Source organism: Papio anubis, chromosome 8 (assembly GCF_008728515.1).
Source record: "Papio anubis isolate 15944 chromosome 8, Panubis1.0, whole genome shotgun sequence".
NCBI classification, from domain to species: Eukaryota; Metazoa; Chordata; class Mammalia; order Primates; family Cercopithecidae; genus Papio; species Papio anubis.
The window spans coordinates 121,975,387-121,993,682 of NC_044983.1; the positions used below are offsets into that span (position 1 = coordinate 121,975,387).

The 18,296-nt window shown below is 44.9% G+C and overlaps 1 pseudogene; it reads right to left on the bottom strand.

The window, feature by feature from the left end:
- Positions 1-14,365: 14,365 nt before the first annotated feature.
- Positions 14,366-14,574, bottom strand: LOC116276407 (annotated as a pseudogene).
- Positions 14,575-18,296: the final 3,722 nt, after the last annotated feature.

Genomic DNA, 18,296 nt, shown 5'->3' on the forward strand with positions numbered 1-18,296 from the left:
TCATGCTGGGGCACATACTGTGTTACCTGGTTAATCCTCCCTAGCCCTCACAGGGCAGGTTTTGTTATTCTGCTCATACCCATTTTATAGCTGGGGAAAGTGAAACACCAGCAGGGACTTGTCCCCATCCAGAGCCCACATATCAGCCAACCAACAGGGCATGGACCCAGGCAGGTCTGACCTCAAGCCCACTGCATATGGCGCCTTCGCTCTCTGGCCGTGGTTGTCCCAGGGTATAAGAAACAACAGGAAGGAGCTTCTTGGTGAGGCAAATGCACCCAATGATCAAGTGTTTCTTTTTCCTCTTCCTCCTGGTCTCGCTGGAGTATGCTTCACCCAGAGCAGCTAGCCCCAGGGTTTCAGATGAGTTGCTTAGATTTCAGCATACCCAGACAGATTTCAGGAACAGATTGATAGAAGATGGCTCCACTGGGAAAAGGAACCAGAATTTTCTTTATAGGGATAGTCCAGCACAAGGGTGGAGAGAGAATAATCTGGGGACCCTAATTGGACAAATGAATTTATTTCCGTGGGAGGGTCTGAGCCATTAAAGCATTGGGGGCATGACAACAAAGATAAGTAAATCAAATTTCAGTGTTCCCTTCCATATCCCTATACCCCTGCAGGCACGTAAACACAATGACAACCTGGGCATGAAGAGGTCTGTGAGTTTGGCAAGGTAAAAAATATTCCCATTCCTACCAGGCAAATCTGTCTCCCCTAGTGATTAACAAATTTCTGCCCAAATCCTCAGGGACTAGATCAACATTTCCCAAAGCCATCCTCTCTGCCCTTTTCCTTCTATTATCCCCAAGCCCCAGTGCCTCCAGACCCCTGAGTCATTATGTAAATGACTTACCGGCAAACCCTAACAGCCATTCACTAGGAATACTCTGCCTGCAAAGTCTCTAGTTAACTGGATTTCTGTTTAACCAAAGGTTAAATAAAACCTGCCTTTTTGTAACTGGATATTGAAAATCTTTCTAAACTGTGTTAGTTCACTCACCTTTCTAAGTTTCTAGAGCAGAATGAAAATAATTACATTTTTGCTTGGTGATTGGGCATCTTGCAGTGCCATGGGGCATTATTCTGCCTATCAGTTAGGATTAAAATTTAACTCCAGCTGTAGACTTTGGCGAGAAGTTGGGCTGTAACCATTCTGAGTTGAAGAGGAAATTTGTCTAATTTTGTTGAGAGAAAACCATCTCTTTGCCTTCCTAGTGCCTAGCAGAGAGTCGGGAGCTCCTTCTTGAAAATGTTGATGGAATTGATGAATGACTAATAAGATTTTTTTTTTTTTTTTTTTTGAGACAGAGTCTCACTCTGTCGCCCAGGCTGGAATGCAGTGGCATGATCTTGGCTCACTGCAACCTCCGCCCCCCGGGTTCAAGCGATTCTCCTGCCTCAGCCTCCTAAGTAGCTGGGATTGCAGGTGTGCGCCACCACGCCTGGCTAATTCTTGTATTTTTAGTAGAGACAGAATTTCACCATGTTGGTCAGGCTGGTCTCGAACTCCTGACCTCATGATCTGCCCGCCTCGGCCTCCCAAAGTGCTGGGATTACAGGCTTGAGCCACTGCGCTTGGCCCCTAATTTTTGTATTTTTAGTAGAGATAGGGTTTCACCAGTTTCAGCATGTTGCCCAGGCTGGTCTTGAACTCCTGACCTCAGGTGATCCACCCACCTCGGCCTCCCAAAGTGCTGGGATTACAGGCATGAGCCACCGCTCCTGCCCTGAATTTCTTTATTGCTGTGTTTTTTCCTCATGATAATTGTGTCTGCCCTTTATTGACTGCTAGTGCTTGTTCCGGGTGTTGTGCTAAGTGCTTTGCAGGCGTAGGTCATTTCATTTGAGTTGCCACACAGTGAGTGGCACGGGGTCGGTGGGCTTTACCTTCATTCTGCAGAGGAGGAAATGGAACTTGCAACAGGTTGAGTGACTTGGCCAAGAGGTTCTGAAGCTAGAAAGTGACAAATCAAAATTCACATAGCTTGAGGGGTTTGGGGAATGGCAGTCTTCATCTGATGGGGTTGGATATACAGGGCAGTGTGAAAATTATGAGGAAATGGAACCTATAGGAAATGGGAATTGAGTGGGACACACACATGCATACATGTGTGTGCATCTTGATGGCCCTAGACTTCCCATCAGTTAGGGAGCAAGTATGGTGTAGTGGTTTTAGAGAAGTGATTTCCACATTATCTGTGGGAAAGAGTAAGGGCTGTTCATTTTATTTGTTTGATTTATTAATAATGTGCAATATTTTGTAAATTGATATCTTTGTAAAATACCATAGATATAAATTACTAAAGGAATGAAGTAAAAAAATGATAATAAAATGACATTCATGCATGCTTGCTATGAGCTGACTGTATTGCACCAAAATTTGTATGTTGAAACCTGATCTCCAATGTGACAGTGTTAGGAAGTGGGGCCTGGGGTGGGTGGGGTAATCAGATCATGAGGGTGGAGTCTTTATGAGGGGGATTAGTGCCCTTACAAAAGAGGCTTCAGCAAGATTGCTCCCTTGCACCGTCCACCATATAAAGACAAGGTGAGAGGCCACCATCTATGAATCAGGAAGTGGGTCCTCACCAGACAGTGAATCTGTCGACATCTTGATCTTGGACTTCCCAGCCCCTAGAACTGTAAGAAATAAATTTCTGTTCTTTTATTTTTTTGAGAGGAAGTCTTGTACCCAGGCTGCAGTGCAGCGGTGGGATTTCAGTGTGCTGCAACCTTGGCCCTCCCAGGTTCAAGCGATTCTCGTGCCTCAGTGTCCCAAGTAGCTGGGATTACAGGTACGTGCCACCACGCCTGGCTAATTTTTGTATTTTTGTTGTTGTTGTTGAGATGGAGTCTCGCCTGTGACCCAGGCTGGAGTGCAGTGGCACAATCTTGGCTCACTGCAAGCTCCGCCTCCCGGGTTCACACCATTCTCCTGCCTCAGCCTCCCGAATCGCTGGGACTACAGGCGCCTGCCACCACGCCCGGCTAATTTTTTTTGTATTTTTAGTAAAGATGGAATTTCATTGTGTTAGCCAGGATGGTCTCTATCTCTCGACCTCGTGATCCACCCGCCTCAACCTCCCAAAGTGCTGGGATTACAGGCGTGAGTCACCGCACTTGGCCTAATTTTTGTATTTTTAGTAGAGATGGGGTTTCACCATGTTGGCTGGGCTGGTCTCGAACTCTTGACCTCAAGTGATCTGCCTGCCTCAGCCTCCCAAAGTGCTGGGATTACAAGCATGAGCCAACAAATTTCTCTTTTTTATGAGCCACCCAGTTTATGTTTCGTTAGAGCAACTGGAATGGACTAAGAGAAAGCCTCAGTTGGTTGTTGTTACTATTTTCTAGATTTAACAGTCACAAAATAATTGCCAAATTGTTACAAGATTTCTAGAGGCTTATTCCCAATTTCTTTTCTTCTTTCAATGTAGACAGGTAACAAACAGTTGGTGGATTGATAGAGGTGCTCCTATTCCATTTTCTTTTTTCTTTTTCTTTCTTTCTTTTTTTTTTTTTTTTTTGGTGAGATAGAGTCTTGCTTTGATGCCCAGGCTGGAGTTCAGTAGTGCAATCTCAGCTCATTGCAACCTCCGCCTCCCAGGTTCAAGCAATTCTCCTGCCTCAGCCTCCTGTGTAGCTGGGACTACAGGCACCTGCCACCATGCCTGGCTAATTTTTTGTATTTTTAGTAGAGATGGGGTTTCACCATGTTGCCCAGGCTGGTCTTGAACTTCTGACCTCAGTTGATTCACCCACCTTGGCCTCCCAAAGTGCTGGGATTACAGGCGTGAGCTGCTGTGCCCGGCCTTCTATTCCATTTTCTAGCACTGAGTCGGACTGGGTGTTGCTTCTCCAAGTGTGGCCCTCTAATTGGCAGCATGAGCCTCACCTGGAAGCATGTAGAAAATGCAGGATATCAGGCCCTACCAACAACTCATGAAAAACACAATCTGCATTTTAAGAAGGTCTCCAGGTGATTTTTGTTGTGTGTGTCAATGCTTAAGAAGCCCTAATTTAGAGCATCGACTCTGAGGTTGAACAACCTGTTTTAATTTTGATCTTTCTCTTATTTGTGTGTGACCTCAGGCAATATCACCTGACCTCTCTGTGCTTCCGTCTCTAGTTTATGTATGTATGTATTTATTTATGTTTTGACATAGTTTCTCTCTGTTGCCCAGGCTGGAATGCAGTGGCACAATCTTGGCTCACTGCAACCTCTACCTCCCAGGTTCAAACGATTCTCTTGCCTCAGCCTCCCAAGTAGATGGGATTACAGACACGCACCACCACGCCTGGCTAATTTTTGTATTTTTAATAGAGTGAGGGTTTCACCATATTGGCCAGGCTGGTCTTGAACTCCTGACCTCAAGTGATTCGCCTGCCTCAGCTTCCCAAAGTGTTGGAAATACAGGTATGAGCCACCACGGCCGACCCAGTCCCTAGTTTTATCAGCACTCACCTCTCTGGGCTATTATGAGCTTTTCAGGTAATGGACCTGGAGGGTTGAAGCCAGTTGAGACTGCTTTTATGGGCCCGGCACATAGTAATGGCTCAATCACTATTGTTGTTAATGATTTTTTTTTTTTTTTTTAAAGTATTATCCTTAAGCCACTCTTGTTGTCTTTGAGACCTAGGCCTCCAGGCCAATGATGTTTACTTTGGTGGTTAAATTATCTGTTAGTTTTCTGGAAGGTTTCCCTTTTCCCTGGCTAAACCCCATCATTTAGCATTGGGGCTACTGATGCCATTTAAAACTCACTTGGACAGGTTTCTTACCCCACTTGGGATCATCTATTTGTGCTAATCATCCTGAATGGGGTAAGTCCTCAAGAGGCCCCGAAAGGTGATACATTCTGGTTTTCCAGGCTGTCCAGGGCAGAGGTTCCCTGGCTCACTGGACCATTTTGGCAGATGGAACCGTTGCAGGTCAGCTGGGAGAGAGACACATACCTGGGTGGTGGGGTTTCTGTGGCTGCAGTGACTCTGGCTGCTCTCTACTTTCTTCCACCATCTCCACAGATGAAAACCAGTGTGTATGCCGGGCGCGGTGGCTCAAGCCTGTAATCCCAGCACTTTGGGAGGCCGAGAGGGGTGGATCACCAGGTCAGGAGTTTGAGAGACCAGCCTGGCTAACACGGTGAAACCCCGCTCCTACTAAAAAATACAAAAAAAAAAAAAACTAGCCGGGCTGAGGTGGCGGGTGCCTGTAGTCCCAGCTACTTGGGAGGCTGAGGCAGGAGAATGGCATGAACCCGGGAGGCGGAGCTTGCAGTGAGCTGAGATCTGGCCACTGCACTCCAGCCTGGGCGACAGGAGTTTAGACCTCGGCCTCAAAAAAAAAAAAAAAAAAAAAAAAGAAAACCAGTGTGTCCTCTAGTGAGACGGACAATTCTGTGAGCCCAGAGCCAGGAAAAGGCAGCCAACAAAAGTGAACAGTCACCTAAGTAGAGTTTGCTGGAGATTTACACAGAAATCTACCCACAGACACAGAGCTGCTGGATTTATAACAAGGGCTGGATAATTTGTTCTTGTGTGCTAAGATAAGGGTAAACAAATTTCATGCTGGCATGTAAGCCCCTAACTGCAGAAGTCAGGAAAGATTCCCTGCCCTGTTGCTGAATTGCTGGCTTGGCAAATTATCCTCAGCGGTGTATTTCTTGGAGACTTCATCTAGAGGTCATGCGAGGGCCCAAGAGTGAAAGGTGGAGGGAAGTGCCTGCGTGCAGAGGAGGGGAACTCTTGCGTTCCTGTGCACCTGGAAGCTCAGAAATGGAAGGGGTCACGGCGCTGGCTATGGTATTTGGAAAATCCCAGAGAAAAGCTGGGTCACTTCTGAGAGAAGCCAGGCAGCAAGTAACTGTGTGATGCCTGGGCATGATTGAGAAAATATGCTGGGAAATGGAGGTTCCCATTTCAGCCCACACTTGACCTTGGTCCCACAGTCACACTCACTCTGGACCTGGCTCTGCTGCATATATTGTTAATAGCAGATGGTTAAGCACTCTATATTTCCATAGTTTCTCCTCACACCTGCACAGAAGAAGTACTTACTGTGCCACTGGAACTGGCTTGTTCTGTCTCCTCTGTCACAACTTCTACCTCCAGGGGACAAAGGCAATAATATCTTGATAATCTTTGTATCACCTATGTCTAAGCATACTCTATAGGTGCTAATAATGTTTACAGAAATAAGAAAGAGGCCAGAACCTGAGGGTGAGCCTATTTTAGAAATAAAAAATGCAGTGTAAATTTTGGAAAATTATTATTATCCAATAAAATATCCTATGTGGTGTTTTGCATATATTTTCTATAATCCTAATTGTTCTATAATGTATTATTATCCACACTTTACAGATATTGAGAACTGAGGCTGCAGAAATAAGAAACCCAACCAAGAAAACACATCTTCTATGTAGAGGAACCGGGATACAATCCTGTGACCGTTAGTCACCCAATCCCAGGTCACCCAAGCTGAAGCAAGAGTCCTCATTCCGGCATATATTGCCGTCCATATTCTTTTTGGTTCTCTGCCAAGTCCATGCCTAGGTACCATTTCACCCATTTGTAAAATATGGGGGGATTTCATGTATGGTCCCATAGGCTGCTTGATAATGGGTATCAGAAGTGCAGGAGGAGGAAGTATGCAGCCAGGGAGACTGGGCTTCAAGGCTTGAGCCAAGGCCAGTGTGAGTCCCCCATAAATTAAATGTTGCTGCACAGACTCAGGCAGAAGGGAAGCAAATGGGGAGCCAGTCACCAATGCAAGGGAATTCCAGAGGCCTAGGGACTAGAAGCCCCATCTAGGAATTTTTTTTTTTTTTTTTTTTTTTTTAAGACAGTTTCACTCTTGTTGCCCAGGCTTGAGTGCAATGATGCGATCTCGGCTCCACCTCCCAGGTTCTAGCAATTCTCCTGCCTCAGCCTCCCCAGTAGCTGTGAATACAGGCATGTGCCACCACACCCAGCTAATTTTGTATTTTGGGTAGAGACGGGGTTTCTCCATGTTGGTCAGTCTGGTCTGAAACTCCTGACCTCAGGTGATCTGCCCGCCTCAGCCTTCCAAAGTGCTGAGATTACAGGTGTGAGCCATTGCGCCCGACCCCATCTAGGACTCTTGAATGACCAGGCCAGTGGGATGGAGAACACATTGATCCCCAAAGATGAGTGTGGCCAATTTGTGTTCACAGTAAGGTAGACATGTGCGTGTATGACTTGCATGCACGCACAGAGACACAGAAACCACAATCAAGGGGGCATTTGTGTGTAGCCAGAGGCACAGGACACGATCCTTTTGTTTTGCAGATAATGTCATTAGAACACTCAGGCTTCCTCAGTGTAGGACTTTTCAGGTTATTAAGGTCTCTTATTAATCAGCCTCCCTCTGTCCCGTTGCTTTCCATATTCTTGGTGCAGATAGCATAGATAATAATATATTAATTACATTTTGTGGAAAACAGTGAGAGAAATATATCCTATATACTATATATATTTGTATATATATTCATGCTTTCTTCCTCTTGATTCTTCTATATACTCTATAGTCTATTTCTAGAAGTTTATCCAAAAAGCTGATAAGCGTGGTTGCCTCTGGGTAGGGATTTAAGTTTCAGAGGTAGAAAAGAGAATAACTTGGCATAACATCCTCTTGTATAGTATTTGAATCTTTTAATCATGGGTATGGATTCCTTATTCAAAATGATAAACTAAAAAAATAGCAAACCATGTCAAATATCCATCTTATAGTTGGATGTTTCTGAATTGCGTCCTCTCCACGAATAATTGTCTCTGAATGTGATTAACTCTGAGTGTATTTATGACATGGTTAAAGGCTGTTTTCTTACTTAATGGAAAGAAGTGGACTGACACAAGACCTCTGGAGGTAAAGAGGATAGAGGCGCTCAAGAGGTAGGCAGTTCCTCCAATCCAAGCCAAAAAGGGCTATACCAACTACTGGGGAGTGACGCCTGCCAATAATTTCAGCAAATCAGCTACTAAGCTATGAAGAGCTGTGCTCTTCATGTTGACACTTGGCTGAAGTTGCAGTAGCTAAGAGTATTGAGAGATTTGAACTGGACTCAGGAAACCGATTTTTTATTTATTATTATTATTAATTTATTTTTGAGACAGAGTTTCGCTCTTGTCACCCAGGCTGGAGTGCAATGGCACGATCTTGACTCACTGCAACCTCTGCCTCCCGGGTTCAAGCCATTCTCCTGCCTCAGCCTCCCAAGTAGCTGGGTTTATAGGTGCACGCCACCATGCCTGGCTAATTTTTTGTATTTTTAGTAGAAATGGGGTTTCACCATGTTAGCCAGGCTGGTCTCGAACTCCTGACCTTGTGACTGCCCGCCCCAGCCTCCCAAAGTGCTGGTATTACAGGTATGAGCCACCGTGCCTGGCCTTGCTTGAGTTTTAGTAAAATAATTTTAAAAAGTCTCCATGTATCTCACTTATTTTAAAGAGAAAGAGGGTAATAACTTTGTGTCTGTGCTTGGGCTGGAGAGAATGGGGGATTAGTGTACTTTACAGTATAGCATGCAGGGGTGATCACAGAATTCACCAATGGAAAGACCAAATCATTAGTCACAAGTCTTCTAGTCACAGGGACAGAAATCTATCTCAAGTCATTTCTTTTCAGATTGTATTTGCCTGTGTGCAAGACTTCCCCCGCACTCCCCAAACACACACACTTTCTTTATGAGACAGGGTCTGGAGTGCAGTGGTGCGATCTCAGCTCACTGCAGCCTCCGCTTCATGGGCTCAAGCGATCCTCCCCTCAGCTTCCAGAGTAGCTGGGACTACAGGCATGTGCCACCAAGCCCAGCTAACTTTTTGTATTGTTTTGGAGAGACAGGGTTTCACCATGTTGTCCAGGCTGGTTTCAAACTCCTGGGCTCAAGCAATCCTCTGGCCTTGGTCTCCCAAAGTGTTGGTATTACAGGCATAAGCCAATGTGCCCAGCCAGAAACCCACATTAAAGAGGTGTCTTGTAACTGAGTTTCTGTATAGTTCTTGTACATTTCTGGAGTAAGATGGTCACTGCATTATTTTGTTGAGGGGCATTGCTTTAGCAGCTCAATATCAGATCTGGCATCTCTGTAATTCTTTAAAAATTTTCTTTTTTGGGCCGGGTACGGTGGCTCAAGCCTGTAATCCTAGCACTTGGGGAGGCTGAGGCATGTGGATCATGAGGTCAGGAGTTCGAGACCAGCCTGACCAACATGGTGAAACCCTGTCTCTACTAAAAATACAAAAATTAGCCAGGTATGGTGGTGCGCACCTGTAATCCCAGCTACTCAAGTGGCTGAGGCAGGAGAATTTCTTGAACCTGGAAGGTGGAGGTTGCCCTGAGCTGAGATTGCGCCACTGCACTCCAGCCTGGGTGACAGAGAGAGACTTCATCTCAAAAAAAAAAAAATTATTTTATACTCCCATTCTGAAAATAGCTGCTGTGGCTCCAGGCATCACCTCTGTGTTCTAGTAAAGAAGGCAGAAAGTGAAAAGAGTGTGTTCCATTTTATCAATTGTTCATAACCTCTTTGTAGCTTCAATTGTGTCATATAAACATATCCAGCAGCCAGGAAAATGTCCATTTTCCTTGTACTCCAAACTCCAAAGGAATACAAGGATTGTTTACTTCTGTAAATTGCCTCCCTACACAAAAATAGGATTTTGTTGTCAAGGGAGAAATGACTGGATATGAGGAATGCCCTTAATGATCTTGCTTCATTCAGCAGCATGGGCAAATAAATGCCTTCACGAAAAAGATAAGAAGGACAGCTTTAAGGAAGTTATTTGAGTTAGCTTTTCCTGCATACCAAGCCATTCCGAATGTGGCGACTTTTTACATTTAAAGTTTAAACACACATCAATTTGTTTATGAAAGTGTGGATTGGCAGCTTGGACTGGCCTCGTCTAGGAGACTTAATCTCTGCTCCCTTCAGTGTCAACTGGGCTTTGTGTTATATCTGTGACTTCAGCCAGATGGTGGGGATAGTTGGAGTGGTTAAGATATCTGGGCCTTCTTTCTACATGGTTTCTTCTCCTATAGTCACCTTCTTTACATGATGGCAGAAAGGTCTCCTATTGTTGAGTAACAAATGACTCCAAAACTTGATGAATAAGCTGCCACCATTTTATTTGCTCATAACTCTGTGGGTCATCATTTTGGGTGAAGCTCAGTTTGATGGTTCTTCTTCTGGGCTGTCCTGGTGTCTTCCATGTGGTTTAACTGAGGCTGAATGGTCTGTGATGCTCTTACTGGCCATGGTCCACTGATGTCTGGCAGTTGGTGCTGGATATTGGCTGGGCCACCTGATGCCAGCAGGCTAGCCCGGGCTGCTTCACATGGTGAAGAGGTTTGAACAGCAGCAAGGGAAAAGATAAGTTTCAATGTCTAAGTGCTTTTCCAGCCTCTACTTGCATCCTATTTGCTGATGTCCCGCTGGCCCAAGCAAGCCACATGGTCAAGCCCAGAATCAATGTGGGAGGGGACTATGCAAGGTGGCATCTACAAGGAGACCTACTTTCTTGGGGACCATTATTCTACCAATCCACCACATAAGCCTCAAATCAATGACTTGAATGTCTACAGGGATCTCCTTATCTTGTCATTGCTTTTCTCTGCAAGTCCTCTTCATTCCTTTAGATACACCCCTTTCCCCAGGGTAGTAACCACAGCTGCCCTTAGCTCTAGAAATCCCTTTCTCAGCTTCCCACTTAGGTGCTGGGAAGCACACTGACTAGCCTGACATGGTCTGACGCCTGTCCTGAGGCTAAGTAATCGGGATACTATTATCGCCAGTTTCCACTGTAACTACACGTTTGGATGGGGTTGTAGAAGGAACAGTTTTGGAGCCACCATCCTAAAAATGAGGTGATGCCCCTGGAATAACAAAGACATACTGGCCAGACAAGACCAACAGATGGAGTTAGGGACTATTTGAGCAGGAAACTTCACGGACTCTATTTCTGGAGGTTTTTGTTTTGTTAGCTGGTTGAAAGAAGCTGGTTTTAATAAGAATTTAAGCAGTTTAAATTCAATTTCTATCATTTTCCAAAACATTACCTAATAAACAAAGCTATACATTTTATTTATTTAATTATTTTGGAAAAATAATTAAATCAGACTAGCATCTGATGCTGGCCCAATAGGAAACCTAGCTGGGTGTTTTTTGTGGCAAATATACAATACTGATTGCGTTACTGTCTCATTCTCCCTTTCCTGAAACTGTGCTGGGAAGACAGAATGGAAAAAGGCATTAATTGGCATTAATTGGCACATCCATCAAGGCCTGAACTGGCACATCAGTCACATCAGGAAGGGTCTGTTTCTTCCTCAAATCCTGTTAGAAGTTTAAGAGCATGCGAAGGATGTTCCACCTTGTGCTCTGTGGATATGTGGGATTTGTGGCAAGCAGAAATGTCTGGGACGGCCTCGGCCACAGGGCCTCTGCTGCATCTCACTGAGGTTCCCCAGCACGGACAGTGTCAGGGCCCACCTTTGCCTTAATTTAACTGGGGCGAAGGAAAGTAAAGGGAGAGTGCCTGAGAGTGAAGGAATGCTGGCCTTGGGGAATGTGATCCAATTCCATAAATAGCAGAGATTCCTGAAAGGCTTTGAGGCAGGCTCTGAGAGGTAGCCATGGCGATGCTGTGCCCCTTGGCTCCCTGCTGCCAGAGAGAGGCTGCTTGCTGTCTCTTCCCAGGGGCCTGTGCTGGCGTGCCTGGGCTTATTTCAGAAACTCTCCTAGACACAGCGACTGCTCAGAAGCACACCCTTAATTGGTGGAGCCGGCTCTTCTCTGCCTTGGTGCCCTGCAGCATTTCACTGGCACTCTTCTGCCCAGCAAACACTTGCCAGTAATTGTGGGGCCACCACTGTTAGTTAACAGGCTGTGGTTTGCCTTCAAGGGGTTAGTGAGTTCTTCTTGGGTTCTTTGATGACAATGAGGGTGTATTTATCAGCAGGATGGCTGAAGGGTCTTGTCTGTGACTTCGGAAGATTAAGGCAATCTGACTTCACCTATTCCCAATTCAGAATTCTGGCTTCCTCCTCCCTACACAACTGGGGCTTACATTCCTACTGGTCCTCAGTGGTGTCTTGGGGACCTGGGAAGAGGAAAGTGGAATCTGAGATGTGTCTGTGGGTGCAAAAGTAAGTGGATGGATTAGGACAGCACTCCTACTTCAGCTGGCATACTGGCATCCCTGTTTTTTTTTTTTTTTTTTTTTTCAGAGATGGAGTCTTGCTCTGTCACCCAGGCTGGAGTGCAGTGGCACTACCTCAGTTCACTGCAACCTCTGTCTCCAGGTTCAAGTGAATCTTGTGCCTCACCCTCCCAAGTAGCTGGGACTACAGGCATGCGCTACCACATCCAGCTAATTTTTGCATTTTTAGTAAAGACGGGGTTTTGCCATGTTGGCCTTTGCTAGTCTTGAACTTCTGGCCTCAGATGATCTACCCACCTCGGCCTCCCAAAGTGCTGGGATTACAGGCGTGAGCCACCACGCCCAGCCCGGCATCCCTCTGAGAGACAGGACTAGCTGGATTTCCTAGGCCAACTAAGAATCCCTAAGCCTAGCTGGGAAGGTGACCACATCCACCTTTAAACATGGGGTTTGCAACTTAGCTCACACCTGACCAATCAGGTAGTACAGCGAGCTCACTAAAATGCTAATTAGGCAAAAACGGGAGGTAAACAAATAGCCAATCATCTATCGCCTGAGAGCACAGGGGGCGGGACAATGATCGGATATAAACCCAGGCATGAGAGCCAGCAGTGGCTACCCTCTTTGGGTCCCCTCCCTTTGTATGGGAGCTCTGTTTTCACTCTCTTAAATCTTGAAACTGCACACTCTTCTGGTCTGTGTTTGTTACCACTCAAGCTGAGCTTTCGCTCGCTGTCCACCACTGCTCTTTGCCACCATTGCAGACCCGCTGCTGACTTGCACCCCTCTGGGTCCAGCAGGGTGTCTGCTGTGCTCCTGATCCAGTGAGGTGCTCATTGCAGCTCCCGATCGGGCTAAAGGCTTGCCATTGTTCCTGCACGGCTAAGTGCCCGGGTTGGTCCTGATCGAGCTGAACACTAGTCGCTGGATTCCGTGGTTCTCTTTCGTGACCCATGGCTTCTAATAGAGCTATAACACTCGCCACATAGCCCAGGGTTCCATTCCTTGGAATCCCTGAGGCCAAGAACCGCAGGTCAGAGAACAAGAGGCTTGCAACCATGTTGGGAGCAGCTGCCACCATCTTGGGAGCTCTGGGAGCAAGGATGGATTCAAGTGATTCTTGTTCCTCAGCTTCCCAAATAGCTGGGACTAGAGGCATGTGCTACCACATCCAGCTAATTTTTGTATTTTTAGTAAAGACGGGGTTTTGCCATGTTGGCCTTGCTAGTCTTGAACTTCTGGCCTCAGGTGATCCACCTGTCTCGGCCTCCCAAAGTGCTGGGATTACAGGCGTGAGCCACCGCACCCAGCCCGGCATCCTTGAACCTGGGAGGCAGAGGTTGCAGTGAGCCGAGATTTTTGGCCACTACCCTCCAGTCTGAGTGAGACTCCATCTTAAAAACAAAACAAAACAAACAAACAAAAAACAAAAAAACTCAAGGGTTTATAGTTTACATTAGTATTCACTCTTGATGTACATTCTCTGAGTTTTGACAAACACATAAAGCTATGTATCCATCATCATAGTATCATACAGAATAGTTTTACTGCCCTAAAAATGTCGTGCGCTTGGCCTATTCACCCCTTCCTCCTTCTCTATCAGCTCCTGGCAACCACTGATTTCTTCCTGTCTCCATAGTTTTGCTTTTTATTTATTTATTTTTTAACTTTATAATTTCAAACTATATTTAAAGACTAGAGTAATGCAAACAGGATGGAAAGTTCAAAAAATATACCAAAAAAAAAAAAAAAAAAAACCAATGGAACAGAAATCACTACTCACACATTTCAGACATGATGCAAAAAGAGAATGTAAAAAATAGTTCAACCTAGAGTTTCTCAAAAGTATGCAGATATTTGTGTGTTCCCCAAAACAACGGAAAAGCAGTTAGATTGTGCAGTCTCTAATATGCCATGGAGAAGACTTTTGGCTCTCACTGTAAACTTGAAAGAAGATCACCAAAGGGAAGTAGAATTCTTAGAGAATTTAAAAGCATAAGACAGAAGATGCCCTATGAGAAAGCAATATAAAAAAACTCAGGCTTCCCAGACATTATTTTCGTTAGAACACAGCTTCCCAAATCACATTTTAAGGACTGACTTTCTCCTTGACCTTTGGACTTCTCATCTGTGTCGTCTGTTGTATTCACTTTTGCTCCCATCCAGTGGGGCTTTGGCTACCATCTCATGTCCCTTCATATTCCAAGGCTCTTTTTTTTTTTTTTTTGGCTCCAGACAGGTGATCAGGTATGGCTTAGAGACAGCAATACACAGGAAGATTGGGTTTCTGTAGTCCACTAACATCACATTTCCATATAAATTCCGCTGCGCAGTGTCCAGGCATTGCCACTCCTCCAGAGACAATTCTGTGTCCATAAATGTCAATGGTTCCATTTCTAGGCTTCCAGGGGGTCCAGGCATCTTAGCTGTGGATCTCCCAGTACCTGCAGGTGATGGAGCCACAATGGAGCCACAGAGGCTGGGCCTCTAGGAGCAGCCAGTTTTGCCTTTTCTAGAGTATTATATAATTGCAATTACTTAGCATGTAGGCTTTTCACACTGGCTTCTTTCACTTAACACTATGCATTTAAGGCTCCTTCATGCCTTCCTGGCTTGCTAGCTCATTTAAAAAAATCATTAATATCCCAGTGTATGGATATACCATCATTTTTTGGATGTAGATTATTAAAAGAGGTTTTCTACAAAGAGTACATTTAAAAATTGTCAGTTTAGTGTTTATGGTTTAATTTTATGGGGTGGCCAGGGTGTGGGATAGGTCAACCTGTAGGTATAGTGCCCATGGAAACAGATGTGGGGGTGGAATGAGAATGATTGCTTCATGGAAAAAAAAAAAAAAAACAACAATACACACACACACACACACACACACACCATCCATTTAAAATGGCTGGTATTAGGGGAAGAACAGTGGACCAAGAACAAGGGTGTGACTTAGTATGATTTAGCAGAGACTGAAAATTTATTCATTCATTCATCACTGATTTATTCATTCAACACTGATTTACAGAACACCGGACTCTGTGATGTCATACTTGGTCCTAGGAATGGAATAATGAACACAGCAGATAAATGGAACTGATAAATGGAACTTTCGGGAGAGTCAGGCATTCGCCAAAGAGTCACACTAATGAATATGTAATTACAATTGGAGTAAAGTGCTTGGAAGGAAGGAAAACTTGGCCTCTCTTGGAGGGTCAAAGAAAGTTCCTAGAGGAAAGGACACTTGAGCTGCCATCTTAAAGTTAACCAAAAGCTGACTTCGGAGATGGAAGAAGTTGCTGGGCCTGTGATCAGTTCAACCAGCATCTTGCTTAACAGCCCCTTCTCCATTGTCTTCTCCATGGGGCAACTGCCTTGTGGAATGCAGCTCTTGTTGGAATAACTGAAGCACACAGTGGGTGTTATCCTGTAATACCAACCCAAATTGCTGCCAAAGTATCTCCAAGCAATACAGGAAGACAGGAGGGCAATAGTTAATGAAGCTTTATTTATTTATTATTATTATTATTTTTTGCTACATCCTCTGTTTCCAATTTCCTCCAACACATATTTTGAGCAGTTACGATGTTTCAAATATGGGGTTTTTAAGATTAAATGAAATATGGAGTCTGTCTTTGAGTCAACATATAATTGCATAATGCACTCTCTGACGGCAGCTCTCCCAGGGTCCTCTGGGGATATCCATGTGTCTGTTCATCCTGCAATATATATTGAGTGCTGTGTGCTGGGCCAGGGATGTGGAGATGAAAGAGACACATGATCCACCTACAAGGACCTTACTTTCTAGTGCAGGGGACTCTAAGAAAGAGACAAGAGGTAACAGAACTGTTTGGAAGAAGGCACTGTTGAAAGCCCTTGCCTAAAATTTGTTTGGCTTTAAGCAGAAGAAGTAGACCTCTTCCTCTTTTACAGGAAAATCATTTATGGAAATGTATGTAACTATTTTAGCTAAAATATTCTCTTTCACTTAATCTAAAGCCTGAGATGATAAATTTCTCACTGTGGAAGAAGCCTCAGTGTCCCAGCATTAAATAAAGATCATTCAGCTTCCCAAAGTGGAAGTCAAAAGCCAATATGCAGAGGTCAGTCTAGCTCAGATGCAAGCCACATTGTTATTTATTTCCTGCTGTGGATTCTCTTGGTGTCTTGGGAAAAAAGATAGATATTTGGGGAACTTAAGTATCCTGGATTTTTCTTTTGAAATAAAGTCAACCACTGTCTGCCCTTGGTATGTTTGGTTGTTTTAAGTAAGGCTTTGTCTCAATGGCACCACCTCTAGGCTCAGCCAGGGCAATTAGAGAAAAGCCTCTGGGGCCTTGGAATGCATTTCCAAACAGGAATTGAATGTGGGTGAGATCTGACAGCTCCTCACAGCCTCTTGGTACCAGCAGATGTTCTGTCCCAACAACATAGGCTGACTCCAGGATGAGAGGACAGCAGGCTCAATGAAGATGTCCGTCTTTCCTCTCCTCCTTCCATCTGCCTTATCAAGAGGTTGACAGGTGGGCATGGACAGTGGCAGCAAACCACCCACACCGTTTAGTTCTGCCCACTGCACTTTTCCATGAGGAGTCCCTCAAGGATGCAGCTCCCAGGCCTCCCAGCTTGTCTGCCTTGTTCAGAACTGTTTTCTGCTGCTCAGTGAAGCAGCTAAGAACTTGAGCTCTGGATTTTGACGAATCTGGCTTTGAAATCCAGCTTTGCTGCTAACTAGCTGTGGGGCCTCACACAAGTTACTTCATTTCCCTGACTTGCCTGTAAAATGGGTATGATAATAGTACCTATATATCAGGATCCCAATAGGAAATAGTAACAAATTATAAATGTGTGGAAGTGGTTTAGAAAACCACGAAAGATAGTGAGATACCCAGAGTTAGAGCAGCAGATCTGTGACTTTCTCTAAGCCAATATCTAAGAGGGGAGATAGAAATTATAGGAACCCAGAGAAGAGAAGAGGTACTTAGAAAAGCCCTCTTTGAGAACAGCCATGGCTTTTATCAGAAATGACCTTACAGAGAAGAAATATGACCTTATTTTACTTTCTGTCTCCAAAATCCTGCTCTCTTGAAGCTCCCTGCTGGCCAAACCCAACAAGAAGCCAGAGGGCATGGGAGCAGGTGATACAGTCTGCACAGAGCAGCCTCCTAGGGTAGAGAGACAAATGGAAATGGGTGGAAATGGCTGTGGAGGGCAAATGGAAGACATCCAGCACAAACCAACTCACAGCCTTGCTGAGCTGATTAAATAATGTAATGACATTAAGGGCTTAGCACATTTCCTGTCACGAAGTATTTCATGAAAGTTAGCTGTGACTATTAGCGTTGCTGTTTGTTGGATGTAAGTGAGTTGCCAATACTTTAGGGTTAAGGACATGAAGCAGGACTTAAATGGAACAACAGAGGGCCACACATGTGGCCCCCACACAAGCCCAGGTAATGAAAAGTTTGTGCTTCTTTTGGTATCCAAATAAAATTACGTTTGTGGCTGGGTGTGGTGGCTCATGCCTGTAATCCCAGGCACTTTGGGAGGCTAAGGTGGGTGGATTGTTTGAGCTCAGGAGTTTGAGACAACCTGGGCAATAAGATGAAACCCTGTCTACAAAAAACCCCACAAAAATTAAAAAAATTAGCTGGGTATGGTGGCGTGCACATGAAGTCCCAGCTACTCAGGGGCTGAGGTGAGAGAAACACCTGAGCCTTGGGAGGCCGAGGCTGCAGCGAGTTGTCATTGGGCCATTGCACTCCAGCCTGGGCAACAGAGTGAGACCCTGTCTCAAAACATAAAGAAAGAAAGAAAATGAAGTTTGTTTCTCCTCTCCTGAGAAATGCTCAAATATTTCTTCCACTCTTTTCCACGTCTTTCACCTGTACCATCTTTTCTTGTCTTTCCTGTTAGCATGTGAACATGCTGCTATGAAGAAAATGTCTTTTAAGCTACTATTCACCAATGTAAGTGTTCTCAAAAGAGTAAGGGTTCTTTGGGTTATTGGAGGGACAGGAAATGGGGCCTCAAAGTGCCAAGATGCAGTTATGTGTGGGGTGTAGACATGAGCTGTTAGCACCATGGGGGCTGATATTTTAGAAACAGGTCCACTC